This window comes from Dermacentor albipictus, chromosome 5 (assembly GCF_038994185.2).
Source record: "Dermacentor albipictus isolate Rhodes 1998 colony chromosome 5, USDA_Dalb.pri_finalv2, whole genome shotgun sequence".
NCBI lineage: Eukaryota > Metazoa > Arthropoda > Arachnida > Ixodida > Ixodidae > Dermacentor > Dermacentor albipictus.
In genome coordinates this window covers 157,326,435-157,343,965 of record NC_091825.1, presented here as the reverse complement: position 1 = coordinate 157,343,965, position 17,531 = coordinate 157,326,435, and the positions used below count along the sequence as shown (strand labels likewise).

General features: G+C 46.1%; 1 protein-coding gene and 1 long non-coding RNA gene across 2 annotated transcripts in view; one reads left to right on the top strand and one right to left on the bottom strand.

Moving 5' to 3' along the window:
• LOC135902371 (uncharacterized) overlaps positions 1-13,266 on the top strand; it is a 279,164-nt gene extending 265,898 nt beyond the window's left edge. The window contains exon 3 of the long non-coding RNA XR_010564490.2: positions 13,175-13,266. This is a non-coding gene — a long non-coding RNA (uncharacterized lncRNA). The remainder of the gene's footprint in view (positions 1-13,174) is intronic.
• The window catches only part of jeb (jelly belly), a 250,618-nt gene that overhangs the window by 196,650 nt on the left and 36,437 nt on the right, over positions 1-17,531 (bottom strand). The gene's annotated exons all lie outside the window — the stretch shown is intronic.

The window sequence follows — 17,531 nt, the reverse complement described above, 5'->3', positions numbered from 1 at the left end:
TCAAAGTTCGGAGGCTGGGACCTGCTAGCCGGAACGAGAGAGCTCGCCACCTTTGCTGGCCAAACACGGTCAGCAAGAAAACGACGTACCAGAGTTGAATCCCACCTATATTTATTCCTTCTTAAAACTTGACATCAGGCCATCCAACGTGTCTCAGTAACTCGGTGGTGCCCGTTTGGTGACACATGTCACACAAGGCAGTCAGGTGAAGTGTGATGCCGGGAACGTGTGGTTGGAGCTACCCTAGGATGGCTTTGTTAGTCTCCGCGAATCGCACCTTGAAAAGCTTGCCTTGAATGAGAAACCTTCTGTCCAGAAGTATTGCAAGGCTCGTTCTGTCAAGCTTTACGTACGTGACATTGAAGATGTATTGTCATGTTTCTTATCTACCCATGTACGATGTGTCGCATATGTTGTCTCACACGCCACAAAATGAGCTTAAAAAATTATTCGGGTATACGAATCAGTTTGACGTATGCCCCATTTTGAAGAGAATGTACTTACAGATCCGGTGCTCTAATTTGCATCGAGGTTATTATTAAAGCGACATTAAAAGACGACCGAGGGCGCACAAGTGGGACCTAGCAAAGAAGTTCGCATGCAGCTAGAGCAATTCCTCACGTGCTCGAAACCATGATCCCAACATCCACACTATCCAGCGCAACCACAAGTAACAAGCGACGAAGAGACTCAGAGCGCGTGTGTGGGCCTGCGTGCCTCGTGGTATTACCGAAGGAAGGCAACCCAACTTGTCATGGCGTTTTCTGCTTGAGTCACTTTTCTTTAGCACATTGCCAACAATATCGGCATCCAGATCCATAACTCCGGGCTTCTATGTATGGGATCACAGCCTGCACAATCGTCTGTGGTCAAGCGGGAAACGGTGTTTTTGATTCCGTCGTGTAGGCCACCAGGTGCCCTGCAATGGAAGCCCAGGCTGGCTAGCTTGAAGGCACAACTGTTCCGAAATTTTAAGGCCGTTTAGGAGACAACGCTATGCTATGAAGAGGACGGGCAAATTATGATAACGAACTACCAGCGATTGTGGTATAACGTGTTGTGCATTTAAATAATTCTATTCTGCGTTGACTATCGTTATGGACGCACAAGATTTACTGCACAGGTAATGTGAAACCAGCATTTGATGTTACTGCTGCCAGCAGCAAAACGAAAGCTTTGATGTCGCATTTTTCTCAGCACCGTCGAACATTGAACGAACCGACAAAATAGAAGTATATCAACGCTCGAGTGCGCAACATTTTGCTGGATTTCTTCAACAACTATACCGTCGCATAACGCATCTCTGACTCGATTAATGCCAACTCGGCTCCGCACCTTACAGCGAACGTGAAAAGAAGCTTACGATTGCGTCTCCCCGACGACTGTTCCCGCAATCAAAGGATGCGAGGCTCCTCTGTGTGCAAGAAAGGTTTGTTTTGGGATCCCTGAGCGAATAAATATTTACATAATAGCCATGCACAACAGGTGGGCTACTGTAAGCGCCAAGTCCGGGCTTTTCGCGTCTTTTGTTAGCTCGAGTAGCTCGAGAATGTTAAGTGTTCTGGGCTACAGTAGCAGGCAACATTCGTTACGTCTATTTGCTTGATTGCATTGCGCGATAACTTTTGTGCGCCTAACATACCTCATAGACGAGAGCACGTGTTCACAAGCGTGCACCTCTGCTGCGTGTGACAAAGAGGTCGTGAAAATGCTTTGCGTTGCCTGCATTGTGCTTAGACATAATTGAGAAACAGCATCTATGTCTACGTCATTGCGTCTGGTAAGTACAATGCTCACGGGTAGAAGGTTTTCTCGCGCACTCTTCCGAGTGACACTGAAACACAATAACAGCCTCGAGCTAGTGCAGAACAATGAGCACATTACATAAACTATATTATTCGCATTCTTTATGTGCACACTATGCCACTTCTTTCGCATAAAATAACAATGTAACTCCTTGCGGCCTACAAGTAAAGCTACAAGTAAAGCCTACCGAAAAGAGAGAAGGAAGTGTTGAAAGCTGCAGGATCACACAAATAAGACTCCTTTTGGAATCCTGTGTTTCACTTCACAAAGAAGCGCTAGGCGGGAATCATACGATTTTATTTCGATCCTCTAGTAGACCGACTCGGCTCACCTTTCGTTATTCTCTAGAGTGGTACAAACGCTTAGTGCAAGTACACATGCTTTCGAGCTCTATACTGGCGTTAACCAGTCAACATTCATAGCCCGATTCATGCCCCGCTGCACAAATTATCCTGCAGTTACGCAGAATCCCTGAACTGTCCAAGAAACATTCCTAATTAGTCTAGCACTGTGTATAAATTGTGGATTGCAGAGAGGTGTGCCGATGCGCACAATGCAACCACCGAAAGCTCCTTCCTATCTTGTCAACTATGAACGAAATAAATACAAAATAATGCACACGATCACACAAAGAAACAACGTCGTTCTTCTCCCGTAGCGTAGACTGAGACTTCTTCAATAGCTGAGACTGCCTTTATGAATTTTGGAAGGTGGTGACCTCGCCACTACATGGACTCAGTCCTCAATAACAGCTCTGTTCGCGGTGTCTATCAGTTCTGCATACAATGCAGCAGCTGTTGTGGGTCGTCCCTGCTTTGGCCGGGAATGCTTCTGTGTGAAATAAAGGTAGCAGCACATATTTCAACGTGGAGGAGCACAGCCCCTCTGCTTCTAAACATTTTAGAGAGAAAAAAAGGTCCTTTCATTTCGGCCTACTCTTGAAGTCCGCAAGGGTCCGACCGCTTCTTGTCCAGGGGTTGGCGCTTTGGTATTCGTCCGGTATCGTAGCGCTAGAAAACGCGTGAACACAGTCCAATAGAACTCTTCCGCTTCAAGCGTGCATTGGCCCACTTGGAGCGGGAAAGCTTGTAACAGAAAAAGAAACGTGTTAATGTAGTGGGCATTTACGATGGCACGCCAGAATACTGACATCTCGTTTGAGAAAATCAAGCGTAAGTTTGCTGAAGCAGATAGTACAGCGCGACGCACTCCCCGTGGCCACGGGCAATATAAGCCGCGACGAGAACCCTGCTACTTGTAAACGTGAAGTGGGTGGCACCATATATTAATTTATAAAAAAGACGGAGCACTATGTCGGCAATGAGTGGAATCACTAACGATGTTTTAACGATAATAAACGCCTTTGTGTTCTTCACGTGGGTTGTGCCATTAATTTCACACGATGAACTGCGAAATTTCTGTTTGTCCTACTAACGACGCTTTCGCAACTGCCCCCATTTATTCAGTGGTGGGCGATGGACCAAGGTGGAATACCCGAAATGTGTGGCATTCTTCAGGATGGTAATAAAGAGTGTCGTGTTAGTGACCCTGAAAAAACAAATCCGATGCCACAGCGATGGTGACTGAAGATGCCTCTTTTCTCTCGACATTAGACCACAGTACGGATGAAACGAAGACAAGGAAATTGGCGAAGCAGCCCCGCTCTCACACCATGCCAGCAATAGAAAAATTAAGTGCTATTGGAAAAAAAAAAGTAGATGTAGAAGCGCAGCAGGCAATGAGAAATTGTGAAAAAGTACGGGACGTGAAAGGCAGAAGCCGCACAAATAGGACGAAAAGGGTCGGACTGGCGAGGATCCTAATAGGAAAATCCACGAATCGTTGTTAATCTACGCTCGCTTCGGAAAAGCCTCGGATGCCTGATCCCCGCTCGCGAGCGGAGGGCTACGGGCACATAAAAACAGATCTCCCGGCTAAGTATGTTTGTATTGGAGGGAAGCGGTATTGGAGAAGGAGGGGGAACTAAGGGAGAGGGAAGGGATTGGCTGCCACTTTCACCAATATCTCGTTCCAAGGGGGCTCACTGAGATGAGGACACGCAGAGCGTGGAATCCTGTTCTGTCCCTCTGTCTCTCGTTTCATGTGTGCGTGCGTCGTTGTCTACGCCTCCTAAACCAAGCGGCCATGTTTGTGTCGTCCTTCACGTCCTTCATATTAGAGATATTTGCTCTGTGTGTGCAGCCTACCGGCGGCATTTTTTCTGGACGCCCCAATAGCGTGGGAAGCTCTCGCCGGAGATGGCTATATTGAGTGTTCGGGAAACGTGAATTATCTCGGGTAGGAGAAGTGGTTAGAGAAAAATTGAAAAGAAAATCGTTATCGCTGCGGCATGTGGTGTATCAAGAAGCTTCCTGTTTCTCGGTGTTATCCTTCCTGTTCGCTCTCCAGCTTGTTTGCTGAAAGTACACAAACGCGCGCGCTGCAACACCACATTTCAGATCCATGGTTTCTTTCGCAGTGCGTTCAACATTTTCTTTAAGGCTAGCTCCGCTTCACCGTGAATTTCGTATTTCTTTATTTATGGCGAGATAGTGGCATGTGTCAGGTTCTCCGGGTGCATCGTGACGTCAGCGTACCACGAACTTAAGCGAGAGCGAAATGAATGCGCGCGTACTCGTGAGGCGCGGCCAACACATGATCATTTTGTGATCGCTGTTGTTCAGCAACCTCTTCAACACTGCTCCATTCAGTCGGCCGCTTATGCTTCATAATAACGTTTTTCACAGTGTTCTCGCTATTTCCTTTCAGTATTTCTCTCTCCATGCAATTTAATCTCAACTTTTCCTGCTCACTCCACCCATTTAGTTCAGCATCCAAATCGCAACCGCAAGCACGTATTTTATGTATATTAGGCTCTTTTATCGGAATCATTTCCTTTTTCTAACACATATATAACTCCTATATGGCCTTACACAGAACCCTTGAAACGTCGCACAAGTTCTATTCGACCAGAATGGCGCTTGTCTCCTTTTTGTACTGTACCTCATGTGCCCCTCACAGAATCGAGACATTAAAACTGAAGTGAGCACGTGCTGTTTTTCTTTAGCTATTTTGATTCGTTGAAATCTGCTCTCACCGAGCTTTTGCCTCATTTTTAGGTCTCCCAATTAAAGGTCTTCGCGTAAGTGACTTTCCTTGTAACGAGCCATGTAGCACTTTGTCCTCCTTCTGAATTTATTCTGAAACATCTTCATCCTGAAGATTTTTTTTAGTGCTCCAGCCTCGCTTGCATATTATTTCTATGTTAGACACAGGGCACTAATATGAGTAGTAAATCATCCTACATTTTCTTGCGTAATATTGTCAGTGTGAAAATGTGCGATCGCGTAGAACTCCAAGAGTCTCACTCACAAATGGGAATTGGACATTGTACAAGAGTATGATGATCAAACTTTAAAAAGAAGTATGTTGCAACTGTCCTCGTAAAATCGTTCTCTAACAATCAGTGGTTCAATAAGGACCTCAAATCACTTTAGTAAGAACGTGAAGTTCTGGGGAAAATATAAACTGTGCAGTATAATACATTAAACAATTAAGGATTGCCAAAAATAAGTTTTTTCATGTAATCTTCTTTTAATTCTCTACTCAAACCCTATCCAATTCTGACAAATCTTTTCTCCTAAATACCAGCACACTTAGTTTGAACTCGAAGATAGTACTACTGGCCCTATTAAAGCCAAAGATTGGGCAACTAGCTTGAACAACTACTTCTCAGATGTGTTTTCAACCGCTCCCGACATTATTTCTGTTGGAAGCACCTGAATCACCTCATTTATAGAAATTCAAGTAAACCCTGATGGGATAGCTAAACTAATAAGTTCTCTGAAGCTCTCTTCCTCCGCTTGTTGTGCCCAGATTTGTAGCTAGTTGTTAAAAAACACACTTTCATTATGAAGTCTTGTATTATGCCTATTATTTACGCAATCACTGAGCACCGGCGACGTGCCTCATGACTGGATAAAGACCAAAATCATGCCCATCCACAAATCTGGCAACCGCTCGGACGTAACGAACTACCGCCCTATATCACTAACAAGCATAGCATCTAAACTACTTGAGCACGTTATATTTTCCAACCTAACGAGTTACCTTGAGTCAATTAACTTTTTCTACCCGCTCCAGCACGAGAGAGAGAGAGAGAAAAAAAATAATGCAGAGAAAGGCAGGGAGGTTAGCCAGAGGTTGTTCCAGTTGGCTACCCTACGCAGGCGGAAGGGTTAAAGGGATAAAAAGAGAAACAGAGTGGAAGGGGGAGATAGAAAGAAAGAGAGACAAGTACGAACAAAGCGCGTACACTACAGAGTGGTAGGGGGTGGCATTCTTAGAGTCTGTCGTGAAGCCCCGTAGACCGCAGGAATCTTAATAACGCGAGTAAGGCCTTCAACGCGGATGTTCTTTCGGAGCATTGGCCTAAAGCTTTTAGTTCTGATAGTGGACGATTGTCCAGCTGGTCCAGTACTCTGCACATCACTTGTCTCTGAGCACTATATCGCGGGCAGACACATATAGTATGTGCGAGCGTCTCGTCGATGTTGCATGCGTCGCACGTGGAGCTGTTGGCCATTCCAATGAGAAAAGCATATGAGTTTGTAAAGGCAACGCCTAGCCACAGACGGTAGAGCATGGTCTGTTCCCGTCGTGGTAACCCATGCGGGAGGTGCATCCGTATGTCCGGAGACAACTACCGCAAACGACACATGGTGAAAACATTTGAGTCTCACAGAGGCAAAGTACAATCACGGGGCATCAATTGCAGCCCAGCCGCAGCGTCTGCTCGCGAAAGCGGAATCAAGACATGTTGACCACTTTCATGTGCAGGTCGGGCGGCTTCGTCTGCGTGGTCATTCCCGCGGACGTTACAATGTCCTGGAAGCCACTGAAAGATTATGTTGTGTCCCTTGTCATGGCTTTGATGATATATGTGTCGAATTTCTGAGGCCAGCTGTTCATTGGCTCCATGGCGCATTGGGCTTCGTATGCACCGAAGGGCTGTCTTGGAGTCACTAAAGACTGTCCATTGTTGCGGTGGCTTCTGCTTAATGAAATCAAGTGCAGCACGGAGCACCGCGAGTTCTGCATCCGTCGATGTGGTCACACATTCAGTTCTTAATTTGATTTCCTCAGATACTGCCGGGATGATGACTGCAGACGCAGAGCTGTTGAGTTTTACTGAGCCATTTGTGTATACATGTTGCCGGAATCTACGCACGTTGTGAATGTGCTCCAAATTCGCTTGTTTCAAATTTGCAATAGCACTCCAGCTTTTTTTCTGATTCCTGGAATTGTCAGTTACACTTGCGGCCAGTGCAGACGCCACAATGGATCTGGCAATCGTGTAGCGGGCGTAAACTCTGATGGCAAGCAGGACTGATGTCTTACAATAGTTTTGGCAAAAGTTGAAAGTGGCCTTTTTCCTGGCAAGCAAGCAAGATAGTGGGAGGGAATCCAAGTCAGGTGTCGGATGTGCGTTCTCAGGACATCTGTATCAATGTAGAGTGTCAAAGGAGCGTCTCTGGCTATGGCCACTGCCGCAATCGATGACGTAGATTTGGGAAGACCGAGACAAGTTCTGAGTGCTTGGGCTTGCACGCTCTGGAGTCTGCAGATATTCGTAGTGCATTTCCTAGTACAGGTAAGCTGTACCGCAGGAAGCCCAAAAAGAGTGCTTTATATAGTTGCAACATTGACGGTACTGTTGCGCCCCAGGACTTCCCACCGAGAAACGCAAGAAGGTCCACAATGGCGGCCAAACGCTTTGTCATGTACGAGAGGTGAAGGCTCCAAGACAAGTCTCTATCAATGATGACGCCAAGAAATCGGCGCGTTCGTCTTTATCGTATAATTTGGTCATTGATCCGCAAAGCATACGGGGCCATCGCTTTGTGAGTAAAAGCAATGAGTGCACATTTCTCAGCGGAAAGCTCCAGGCCTTGTCTTCTTAGGTATGTTGACACAGCCGTTGAGGCTTTCTGAAGTCGTGCGCGGACTTGTACACGTGTCACGCGTGAAGCCCATATGCAAATGTCATCTGCATATACAGAGAGGTGAACGGTTTGCGGTATCGAATCAGCGAGACCAACGAGCACCAGGTTGAAAAAGGTAGGGCTGAGTACTCCGCCTTGCGGTACATCATGACTGGTATAGCTAGGCGGCGTTGGTCCATCTTCAGTCAAAATAAACAAAGATCTGCCATTCAAATAGTTGCCTATCCAGCGAAAGGTGTGTCCATCAAGGGCCCTATAACGCAAAACTATTCCAATATGTTTCTAGTACAATGTTCTCACGTCAAATTTGCGTAACCACCAACGCAAGCACCGGGCGGTCACCCGCACGGTTGTCTGAACAGACCAATCAAAGTCTCTCCTCGTTCATACGAGGTCACTTTTGTTTGCTTGAAAAAAGAATAACATTACCTACACTGAGCGGCTTGTGGTATCTAATTGGCTGACAAGAGGCGAGGAGAACGCTCAAGTGGAGAGGGATTCGATGGGGCCGAGCCACTGCACTGAAAGTCGATAACCGGATGAAGAGAGTGGTGCCGGCGTCTACGATTGGTCCGCTTTCCCTTACTTATGCTGCAGTGGCTGGTCGAAAATTGCGGCGGCATGCAACCGAAGCTCAAGAATGACGCTGAAATGGACCCTCAGGAAAGAAGAGTTAGCAGAATGAGAGGGTAAACGTGCCGAAAGTGCTCGAAAACTTTACACGGCCACGCAAGAAGCTTTATTATACGCAAATACACCCATGCTCTCCGGCAGGTGCGAGTAGCCAGGGTCTGAGCGATCGGCGGCAGCGTTATTTTATTCCTTTCGGAACGGGGCAGCCTGCGGCTATTCCGAAGAAAATTCAGTTTTGTTCGGCATATTAATGCATCTTTATCGCGTGCACGTCACTTTGACGCGGTGAGTTATTGCGGTTTTGTGACGTCGCGTGACAGGCAGGTGAAGGGGTGCGGCCCGAAAACTCTTTACCAATAGCCGAGCGCTAATGGCGAAAAGGGGTCGAATCAGAAATAACTGTATTTCTTTTTTCTGTCAAATCATGCATAATCAGTGTCTACACATCATATCAGATGGGGAAGTATCGCGGTTTTCGTGACGTCGCGTGACAGACAGGTGAAGTGGGGGTGCTCGAAAAAAGTTTTTGACCATTCGTGGAGGGCTGATAGCAGAATTGGAATAGAAAAGTTTGGAATAGTTTTACGTTATAGCGCCGCAATCCTTACAGCTTCTAAGGTGGTCAGAATTGCATGATGGTCTACATTGTCGTACGCACCTTTAACATCAAGGAATGGGGCCGCAGTGATTCGTTTCAAATGTTTCTGGTGTTGTACGTATGTTACTAGGTCGATAACGCTATCTATTGAAGAGCGGCCACGTCGAAAACCAGCCATTACCACTGGATAGACGTTGTAGAATTCCAAGTACCATTCTAACCGTGTAAGGATCATTCTCTCCATTACCCTGCCGACACAGCTGGCCCGTGCTATTGGACGGTAAGATGACAATTCCAACGGGGATTTGCCAGCCTTGAGGAGTGGAACAAGCCGACTGGATTTCCACGTTGTGGGGACCAGGCCGTCACGTCATGATGCGTTGTATAGGACAAGAAGGGCATCTCTGGCCTCTTGACCAAGGTTTGCAAGCACAGAGTATGTGATGCCATCGTGTCCTGGTAACGAAGATCGCCTGCACCCAGCAAGTGCGGACTCCAGTTCTTCGATGGAGAAAGGAGCGTCCATACGAGGATCTCGGGAGCAAGGGGGCACAATGGGAATAGGTGCGCAAGGTGAATACGTGAGCGCCGGACGCGCGATCCTTGAGCAGTATTCTTCGGCTACGACGACTTCTCGGCGTCTTTGATGTAGGGCTAGAGACTTAAATGAACGATGCTGTTGAGGAGCTGTTCGAAGTCCACGGGTTGTTCTCCAAACAGCCGACAGAGGTTTACGCGGGTCGAGAGACTCACAAAACGATTTCCAGCGTTGATTTTGCAATGTATACAGGAAGGCGACGCTGAATTTTCTTTTGAATGCGTCTGGCCTCTCTGAGGTCGTAGAACGACTTAGTCCGTCTGTACCGTCGCTCCGCTCGCCGGCGGATTGCACAGAGGCTCTGTATTTCCGAATCGACATCTGTGTATTTCTCTAATCGCCGAAATGAGCGCATAGAACCCTGCATAGCCTTGGCGATCTCACATTCTAGTGTGGACGAAATGCCTTCGTGGCATGCGTCTTCCATAAGGGATTTAAACACGGGCCAATCTATTCTTTGTTTAAAATTTGATGGAGCGGATTTGGTTAGGCCTTTTATCTTCAGGTAGGTAGGAATGTGGTCGCTTCCATGGATCCATGTGGTCGCACCAGCACGGATTCCGAAAACGACTATTGCCTGATGGTCAGTTTGCGGAGTAGTATCTTGCAGTGAATGAATGATCTGGCACAAATAGATGCAGTTTTTCTCAGACTTTTCAAAGGCATTCGACTATGTACCAAATAATCATGTGCTCGTAAAACTTCCTTATCTTGGCTTGCCTGACATTTTTATCGCTTGGCTGGAACACTTTTTAAATGGTAGGGTTTAGTTCTCATCTATTAACAATCGCGATTCCTCTGTGACTTAAGCTTCATCTGGTGATTACAAGTGACTTTCCTTGTAACGAGCCATGTAGTACTTTGTCCTCCTTCTGAAATAACAGTGGCCTGTCGCCATTGTTATTTATTTTTAATCTACCTCAATGATCTGCCTACTAACATAGAGACGAAATTAAGACTTTTCGCTGACGATTGTATCGTGTACAGCTCCATTCAATCTGCTGTGGACACAAGTATGCTACAAAGTGACATCAGTACAATTACAAAATGGTGTGAAGAATGCCGCGTGAAGCTGGGCTTTACAAAATGCAAGGTCATGACATTTACGCGCAAACATACGACTATTGACGCTTCATATCACATTAATTGAGCTCCCGTTACCCGTACATCAACTTGTAATACCTACAAGTATATTTCCCGCAAATCTTACTTTAGGTCACACATAGTGAAATCGCTCCCGGTTACATGCGACGTAATTTGCGGCTTGCTCCACCAGAAATAAGAAAGCTTGCTTACCAGACGTACGTTCGTCCTAAGCTCGAGTACGCGTCCGCCTAGCTGCTATCCCTCTCGATCATATTTTCCTGACGTACTAAATGCCGTAAAAAATCACACCGCCCTGTTTATCACTTCTGAGTATAGACCCAAGATCTAGTATAGCCGCTTTGAAGTGCATACATGACCTGCCATCTCTCAATTTCCGTCGCATCATTTCCCGCCTCTGCAGCATGCCTTTTGCAATCTTTCTAATTCAATACACAATCCAGACCACCCCCTGTTCCAAGCCACCATCAAGATTATCTGCTCACCTTAATCCCAATCAACCAATAGCACACGTTCGCGGACGCAAGTCAGCGATGACTCATTCATTTTTTCCAAACAAAATGACCATATGGAACGCCCTTCCGGACAGCACAGCCTCGTGTACAAATCCTGACTCCTTTAGGTAACAGCTGTCAGGCAGCATCCCATAAAACAAGGTAGCTGCTGTATCTGATCAGGTCGTTCTCAAGATTGCTTGCTTTTAGCATGTTGGCATGTTTTTGCCTTATGTTATTGCTATTCACATTGACGCCAATGTTACCATTGCCTTAATGATGTGGCGAATTCGGCATGTTGGTGCATTCTTGAAAAGGCGGCAGCGCTAGAAAGACACGGAAGGAGACGAGACGATTAACTTGTTAGTTAATTTAACTTATTAACTTAGGAATCCTTATTAACTCAGAAATGTTAGTGTTCTTTCAATATTATCTCATGATATCGTTGTAGTGTACTTACATAACTAATTCTATTGATGTTTCATAACCCGGCTATTACGCTTGTGTTATTAGTTTTCTTTTGCCTATGTCGTACTACCTTGCTACAGCCCCCGCCTTATGTAATGCCTTAGGGCCTTTAAGGCTCCAATAAGTGAAATGACATAAAATTAAAACTTTTTTAGAAGCTTCAGTGTGACATTAATTGTTACAGGGTGGCGCAGGCAGCTACGAAGCTTCATACTTAGTCCTCTGCACCTTGTGCTCAGCAACCTGATTATGCCTTTGCGAAGTATGCTTTGAGTATGCTTTTTGCTAAAAAAACATTAAGGTTTTGTTGCTACCTTGTCATAAGCTATCACCAGATCACTGAAAGCAATTCACAGTTGGTACGTTTTCTTGTGAATCGCTTCGATGGACTTTGCTCTGAAGCAATAACGTAGCCCATCTCTCATCCTCTATTCCCGGAAGATGTTTAGTATTTCGGTGCTGTGTGTACGGATCTCAGTACCAGAAGGAATCGAAGTCATTAAGGCTTCTGTGTAAAGTTATCCTTGAGGAGGGCGCCATGTTACCACATGTGATAGTGGAGGCACCCCTAGGTTTTGTACTCTAGCACCATTTTCACAGGTACTCTGCGGGTAGCCACGACCAAGCTTCACGATATTTTTGGTCAAAGAAATGGTCGAACTCAACAACCAGAACAAAACGACTTCGATGGAATAAAAAGAAAAAGAAAATGCCGAGAAAAAATTTACCGACACAAAGGCAGCAACATCAACAGGCTGTTGGAGGAGACACTCAATGTCATAAGAAAATACAGTTTCCCTTCAAATCTCGAACCTGTGCTGTCAGTGCCTTTAATGATGGTGACCACGAAAAAAATGTTTGAAGGTGATCTGGAAGCACAGCCTCGTGAACCCTAGAAAAGCAATGACCTTCATTACCTTCTAGAATCCGCAGGTTCAAACCTCAGTCGTACCAAAGGCTCGTCAACAAGAAGTCGACGAGCTAGTGGCCGATTTAAACGCGGCCTTAGGAAAACAGTGGTGCAACTGATGCATGTTGTAGCATGAAATATTGCAGGCCCGACCGCGCCGGCCACATTTCGATGGGAGTGAAATGCGAAAACGCCTGTGTACCGCGCATTCTGTGCACCTTAAGGAACCCAAAATTAATCCGAAGTTCCTCACTACGGCGTGCCTCATAATGAAATAGTGGTATTGGCACGCAAAACGCCAGAATTTAATTCTTTTAGTGAAATATTGCAGGTGAAAAGGAAGAGATCCGACGCCGACCAAAATGGTTTAAAAATGTATTTGCGTTCCAGCTCCCCCACGGGACCCGAAAGGTAAATATATATTACATCATTTTGGTCGGTGTCCGGATCTCTTCCGTTTAAGTTACACTATCCCGACCAAACTGGTATCCGTCATACTCTCGACTTCAAATATTGCAGGTGTGTGACATCACGTATTTCTTTCTTTGTCACTTTCAGGTCTTGCCATCATATTGTCGTCCTCACCCCCTTCTCTCAGCGTGGAGTTCAAGGTCAGAAGGGTGTCTATGAGAGCGAGCTCTATATATTTGGGTAATTAAAGTGTTTTTATCTCTTTATACCGTATTAGCATGTTACGTCACGCTACTGTACCCACTTTTCCGGTCAATACCACCAGTTAACATCGGGTTAAAATTGGTCTAGCGAAATAACTTAGCAAAGCCGTGTAAAATCTATTAGGCTCGCGATCCACGTACTGGAGTATGTCATACACTGCGCCCAATGGCATTTTCTGCAGTGCTGCTCTGCCGTATGATGTGATTATAAATGTTGGGGGCGAGGTCCACCACTGGAAAAGCTGGCGCCGCCGTCGGCATGACGTAGTATGCGGGATAACGCGGATGTGCCGAAGCGGGCTGAAAGCGAGTGTTTAACGTCCCACCTGGGCTGCGGTTCTGATTAAGTAAGGAGGTTTGCCCGCTTCTGGTGTGTCCTTGACAACACTTGAAAGCACTATAATAAGTAGTGGCTGTCTTTGAAGGCGTACAACAAGGTAGGCTACTGCTCGGTGCCGCAGTTGCGGACGTACACAATGAAGCCCAGTGGCAGCCTTCACACGTAGCCGCAGGACAACAAGCTGCGTGAAGCTCGGATCGCGAAACTCAGAAGCGGCCAGCAGCCATCGGCTACAACTCGGGTGCGCAGCAAGCACTTCTGCGAGGCAGATTTCTGCTACGGCGTCGGGACTTCGCGATGTTCGGTGAGTAGCAGAAAACGCGCACGGAGACGCTCGCCCACGCCCGGCTGCCCGGCTAATATCATGACGGTTTGGTCTGTGAACTTGTTGATTCTAGATACTGGCAAGTTCACTGGAATGGAAAGAGAACCGTAAAAAGCACATTAAGAAAAAGCGTGGACATATGTTTATGCTTGTGTAGCAGCAAACAATGAAATGTACTGGATTAAGAAAAAGAAGCAGCAGGTAATTGCTCGCCGAGAAGACGGCTAAACATACAGTGTGATGCAACTTGAGAAATAATGGTATTGAAACAACCAATACATTGCAAAAAAAAAAAGATTGAATCGTTGCGATGGGACATCACAAGTCGCCGTCGTAGGTGTCGGAATCCCTAGATTTAACGAAATTATTTTTGGACGGCTTTTATAGCGTCCACGACAACAATGGCAGCTTTTGTGCTGTCAAATGTTCATACGCTGCGGCCTAAAGCTCACGGCGCTGTGCGAAAACGCGCTCGCAGCGAAAGCGAAACATTGTGCGCGGACATGCATGCAGCCGCGCACTTGGTCGCTGCGAACCCGCGCGATCACTGCATTGAGGCTTCATTGTGTTATGCTCCATTTTGTTACACAGACAGACCACTGTAAGAAGATATTTCACATAGTTCGCTCTCAGCGACTGCCGACCTTTAATGCAAGAAGCCAGTTCGGGGGATTCCACCGCGGCGACCGCGCGTAGTGGGCGTTCACTGTAGGTATTCGGTAAAGAGATAGTGTCTGTAAAGCATTCTGAGCTTTCCGTCTACCTCAGATTATTATTTTGGCAGTAAAAAAACTTTAAACTTCATTTTTTTCGAGAGCACTTACAGAAATGCCGAGGAGGGATCCCGCGTGGTGTGTTTATAGAGCTCCGACAGGCAAACCTATAAGGAGAGCGCCGCGTTATCCCACATACTACGCAAGCGAGGCGCTTCCGACCGATGGCGACTCCGTAAGTACTCGCCCCCCAATACTGCTGACCATGCTGAATTAGCTGATAAAAACACGAATCTCATTTAAGTGAGGCCTTACCATTTGTGAATTTTGCCTAGAAATGCGTCGGCTCTCAGCTTACGCAACTCCTCGTGGCTTTTACGTAGCACGAGCGAGCAGAAATAATTAAGTTAAAATTGAAATAAGTAGGTTAAAATAAGTGGTTAAATAAGTAGGTTAAAATTGGCGGAACGTTTAATGTTTTCAGACTATCACAGAATGCATCAAAGTAAAATTAAAGCAATGTTTTTCTTTTCTGTGTAGAACACATGCGAAAACTACTTTTAGATAGGGCTTCCATAATTCGTTAGCGCGTGTGAAATTCACAATGCAATCTCGGACCCAGCGGTGGCTTTTACACATTCGTACATCTCCGTCTACATGCTTTTGTTTTCCTCTCTTTCCCTCAGTAACACTGTTGTGTTTGCTCTTGTTGCATTTGCTATGAACAAAATTAGTTGGGAGTGACGTGTTTTCTAAAGTCATACATGATATAATGAGATATTGGCGCAGAAATACGGCGCCGGCTACTTCTTGGCCCTTGAATAAGTCGTACGTAGGACATGCAGCTACAGTACACGATATATAAAAATATAAATCACACAGTTGCAAACTTTCGTTATCACGTACGAGTCAAAATAACACTACGATAGGCCTTCTTAAAGGAATACTTCCAATAGCAATATCACATGAGAAGGAAGTTGTCATGCAACAATGCGGACCACGTGAATATTACATACAAGCGGCGGCAGTAAGAATAGGAAACGCTCTTACAAACGCAACGCTCTTTTTTTTTATTTACGTGCGTTTAAAATCACCAATACTGCCATTGTCCTCTAGAATTTTTGAATGCTAATAAAGCGCACTTTTACATGACTCTTGCCCTATACAGCCCCAATAATTTCTCTAAACTGAGATGTCTATGGGCTGACGCCAGTAATAACGATTTAGGTTGGCGTCTTGGTGTGATGAAGCGGCCATTCTAGAAGAAGGTAGAAGACTTTCTTTTCTGTCCGGTAGTTTCTTGTTTCTTTTACACCGCAAGAACTGTGAACCAGTTACTCCAGCAGAAGCAGTAATGCATTTGTTTCGCCAGACAACAAAGTTGAAATAGGTGAACGGTATCTTCATCAAGTCCCTATAAGATTTCTCTATTATATAGGTTAGAAATATTTCATTATACGAACAATACGCACGTGTGTCTTCCTTGTTTCGATGTTCTTTATGGAAAACGCATCTCCAGACGTGTCTACGCAGGCGCCTATTTCACGTGAAAGACAATTTCCTTGCTGATAGTTTTGCTCCATTTCAGTTTCCTGCAAACATTAATCCTGTTTGCTGGTTAAATCATTCTGTTGTGATCGATTCTTGAAATGTTGTGGACCTTAAGCTTACTTCGCTACTTCTATAGTAAGCAATTTATCAGCCCGAAAATTATTTCACTGTAACTCACGAGCCGCCGAGGTTAAGCAAGGTCAACACTAGGCCGCTGAACCTTGATATTAATTGCATAATGCGCTGCTTAGTCATTGCACGGTGGCGTCATTCATTTCAACTAAGTAACTGTCTCCCCACTCTCTCTTTCTCGTTGCTCGCCACTCGACTCTTGGGCTAAGTTTCACTATGTAAGAAAGAACGTCTGGCAGCATAAAACGAGAAGCGCAAAAGTTATGGTCAGGAGAAACCTGCATGCAGCCATAGCCGTAAAGAGCTAACATTAGGCGGTGCGCTGAGCGTTCTTAAAAAACCGGGGCAAACAGCTCTGCGGTGACGATGTCTTGCGAAACGTGTCCGGACGAAGGGTTTTGAACCCTGGAGCGGCGATTTATTAAGACCGAATTGCCTTAACGTTGCCCTTCCTTAGGCGGCACACGGTTTCCTCACGTCTGTGCTTCTGAGGACGCAACCTCTGACTCTGTCCTCAAGAACAAAAGGCGCGCGGTGCAGGCTTTCTGCCGGCACGCGCCTTGCAACTCGTAGGCTTCTCCCGGACCTCATTGTGATTCGCGAACACGCCTTCGACCGGACTGTGAGCGCACCGCTTGGCCGCGGGGGTCATGCGCACTGGAGGCCTCCTTTTGCAGGGGCTTCATGCCTACGCCGTGGCCGTACATTCACGTGCAAATACAAAAGGGCGCTAGTTGTAAGCTGCCGTGCATGATTGTCGACACCTTCCAATGGGGGCATGGTGGGCTGACGTGTGACGTGTCAGATGTCGAATTCTGCGAGGAAGCGGATCAGAAAATGCGAGGCTTTCGCAGGCAGGCTGCCTCCGAGTATTGGCGTCGCTCGTGTTCTAATTTTGTTTTCGCATGCATGTGGGGGAGGGGGAGCGGAGGGGGAGCGCGCGTTGTTACCCCTGGCGAATTTAGGCGTGAGATGCCTACCGACACTTTTACGAGCTGCGTACGGGAGAAGCTCACTGTTGTTCGATAGGATCAACTATAGAGAACACTCTGCTTAAGTATTGGTGATCCATTGATTAATTAGGCTTTATTTTCAGAAGAAATATACGGACTGTGAAAGATACCGCCGTGGATGGCTCAGGATTAACTTTGACCTCCACCACACGAATTGCCACCAACCG